Genomic DNA, 3,498 nt, shown 5'->3' on the forward strand with positions numbered 1-3,498 from the left:
AGTGGAACGACTTTATAAGGCCCCTCTATAAAGACTTTGAATTAGTCATTTATATTTATGCACTTGTTAACAGTGGAACGAATTTATAAGGCCCATCTTTAAAGACTTTGAATTAGTCATTTATATTTATGCACTTGTTAACGTTAGAACGACTTTATAAGGCCCCTCTTTCAAGAGTTTGAACTAGTCATTTATGTTTATGCACTTGTTAACAGTGGAACGACTTTATAAGGCCCCTATTTAAAGAATTTGAACTTGTCATTTATGTTTATGCATTTGTTAACGGTAAAACGACTTTATAAGGTCTCTCTTTCAAGAGTTTAAATTAGTCATTTATGTTTTTCTACTTGTTAACAGAAGAATGACTTTATAAGGTCCCTCTTTAACAACATTTTGAAACTGAAATAAAAACATGTTTAAACATGCTTATTGCACGAGCATTTTCTTTAAAATATAAGAATATAACCCATTTTTATTAGGTTAAAACGACATAAATAATACTCTGAAAATTGGCTTTTAAAACATAATATCGATGCTACAGCATCACATGAAAATTATTGTTTAAATATTTCGCTAGAGGAAAATGTTTTGTTAGATTTTAACAACACATACACACAGAAATTAACACACATCTATAAGAGTCAAGGTTTTTGTTAGATTTTAACAACACATACACACATAAACTAACATACATCTATAAGAGTCAAGGTTTTTGTTAGATTTTAACAACGCATACACACAGAAATTAACACACATCCATAAGAGTCAAGGTTTTTGTTAGATTTTATCAACACATACACACAAAAATTAACACACATCCATAAGAGTCAAGGTTTTTGTTAGATTTTAACAACACATACACACAGAAACTAACATACATCCATAAGAGTCAAGGTTTTTGTTAGATTTTAACAACACATACACACAGAAACTAACATACATCCATAAGAGTCAAGGTTTTTGTTAGATTTTATCAACACATACACACAGAAATTAACACACATCCATAAGAGTCAAGGTTTTTGTTAGATTTTATCAACACATACACACAGAAATTAACATACATCCATAAGAGTCAAGGTTTTTGTTAGATTTTATCAACACATACACACAGAAATTAACACACATCCATAAGAGTCAAGGTTTTTGTTAGATTTTATCAACACATACACACAGAAATTAACACACATCCATAAGTGTCGAGGTTTTTGTTAGATTTTATCAACACATACACACAGAAATTAACATACAGCCATAAGTGTCAAGGTTTTTGTTAGATTTTAACAACACATACACACAGAAACTAACATACACCCGTAAAAATTCAAGGTTTTTTGCTTCTTTGCTTTGAATTTCGCGCAAAGCTACACGAGGGCTATCTGCGCTAGCCGTCCCTAATTTTGCAGTGTAAGACTAGAGGGAAGGCAGCTAGTCATCACCACCCACCGCCAACTCTTGGGCTACTCTTTTACCAACGAATAGTGGGATTGACCGTTACATTATAACGCCCCCACAGCTGAAAGGGCGAGCATGTTTGGTAGGACTGGGATTCGAACCCGCGACCCGCAGATTGCAAGTCGAGCTCCCTAACCACCTGGCCATGCCGGGCCTTAAAGGTTTTTTTTATTAGATTTTAACAACACGAACACACAGAAATTAACATACATCCATAAGTGTCACTCTTAGTAAGCCTTACACGTATACATATAATTAGTATTTACGTTTTTTTCTCTCTTATTTTTTGTATATTCATACGCAATCGACGAACAGATATACGTTTTCACATATTATACTATTCTGATAGTAGAACGTATCAAAATTCGGCCTAAAACTAAGGGCTATCGAATTCATATTGGAAAAGATATTTTCAAAACTACATTGTAAACAGGATTTTTCAACATTTGCGCCTTCTTCAGGGGCGGTCAACCGTTTTCCCGAATTATATTACTGTAAGATTATTATTCTATGGTGTAATTCACGCGCTATATGTTTCGTAAATTACACATATTACAGGCGACTATGCTGCTTTTCCCGTGTTCTTTTTTATTTCTATCAGTCACTCTGTACTTTAGCAAACGAATAGTTTGAAATTTTCAGACTTATGGACAGATTTAGGTTATAAATGTCTTATTACGTGTGCGAATTTGATCTCTGATGGAAAAGATAAAGATCTTGAAATTACATCAACAAATTGTTCGGCCATTTTTAAACACGATTCACAACTATACCCTTGACCGATCGTATGACCTTGACGCCCGTGCTTTAGTAGATAATACATTACAGGAAACGATTGAAGAGTGAACTCCGTCGGTAACGCGTTGATCCCAATCGAAGGAAAACCTAAATCTTAAAATTGAAGATTTTATAAAGATAAATTCTGTTTTTGGACAATATATTTCCGTTATAAAATGTATAACAAAAGTTTCAAAGGACATGCTTTCATTAATGGCACATACGTTTATAGTTAAGAGTTTGGATTAATATTTTCCCTAATAAACAATTGAATCTATGACGAATAAAATGACAGATTTTATAAATGTTGACACCAAATACTTTCAAAGTGTAAATCTACGCATGTCTCGAAACGTTCCACATAATAATTAATTACATTTATGAAATAAAAACAACAATAATTTTCAAAAACGTTTTCTTTCTTATTTTTAGCAGTTATAAACGGGAATGTGTTAGTCACTTGTACAGTTTTAAATGTGTTGTTTAGTAGCAGTGATAATAAAAAAAACTATATAAAAAGACTACATCATAGACGAACTGTAGTGCTTTTTATTGAAATAATATACACATTCCGGACTCACTATTTTCATCAAGCCTATTCATATAAAAAAAAGGCACTAAAAATGTTCACACCAACCGAAAGTCAACGACGGTTTGTATAAACAGTTTTGCCGAGAGAGGGAGACACTTCGTGTACCCATGACGTAATGACATATAGAAGTATCCGGTAATGGACGTTTGAAATAGCTTTGTTGACTGAGACGTGTCGTAGTATTTCCTAGATAAAGCTTGAAATGTGTTTTTGTAATCGACTGTACAGTATTAAGTATACTATACTTACAGTATAAGCGCCCAACACATAGAGCAGAAGGGGCACGTTCTCCTCCCCACTTTTTTTTTTCAGTTAGTGTAAATACATTATTATTAACAACTAAGTTAGGGCCTGATGCATCAATGCTTCTAACAACTTGTGTTACACAACAGTTTCTTTAACTGAAAAATATACTTAACTACACCCAACTACAATATATATCCAGTCCTTGTAATAATAAAGCAAACAAAACAAGTAGCAAAAATAATTAAATATTAGAAGCAAATAATCAGTGTTTGTTATGTTAGAAATATTTGAGATAATATAAGATTTGATTCAACGAACATCGGTCACAAACCAGCCCCCCCCCCCACCCCGTAGGTCGACAACGACGGTACGGTTAGTTCGTTCGTCGGGACCGGTTAACCTTAAACCGAACCGTACGTAAAACCGGG

This window comes from Limulus polyphemus, unplaced genomic scaffold (genome assembly GCF_000517525.1).
Source record: "Limulus polyphemus unplaced genomic scaffold, Limulus_polyphemus-2.1.2 Scaffold1047, whole genome shotgun sequence".
NCBI classification, from domain to species: Eukaryota; Metazoa; Arthropoda; class Merostomata; order Xiphosura; family Limulidae; genus Limulus; species Limulus polyphemus.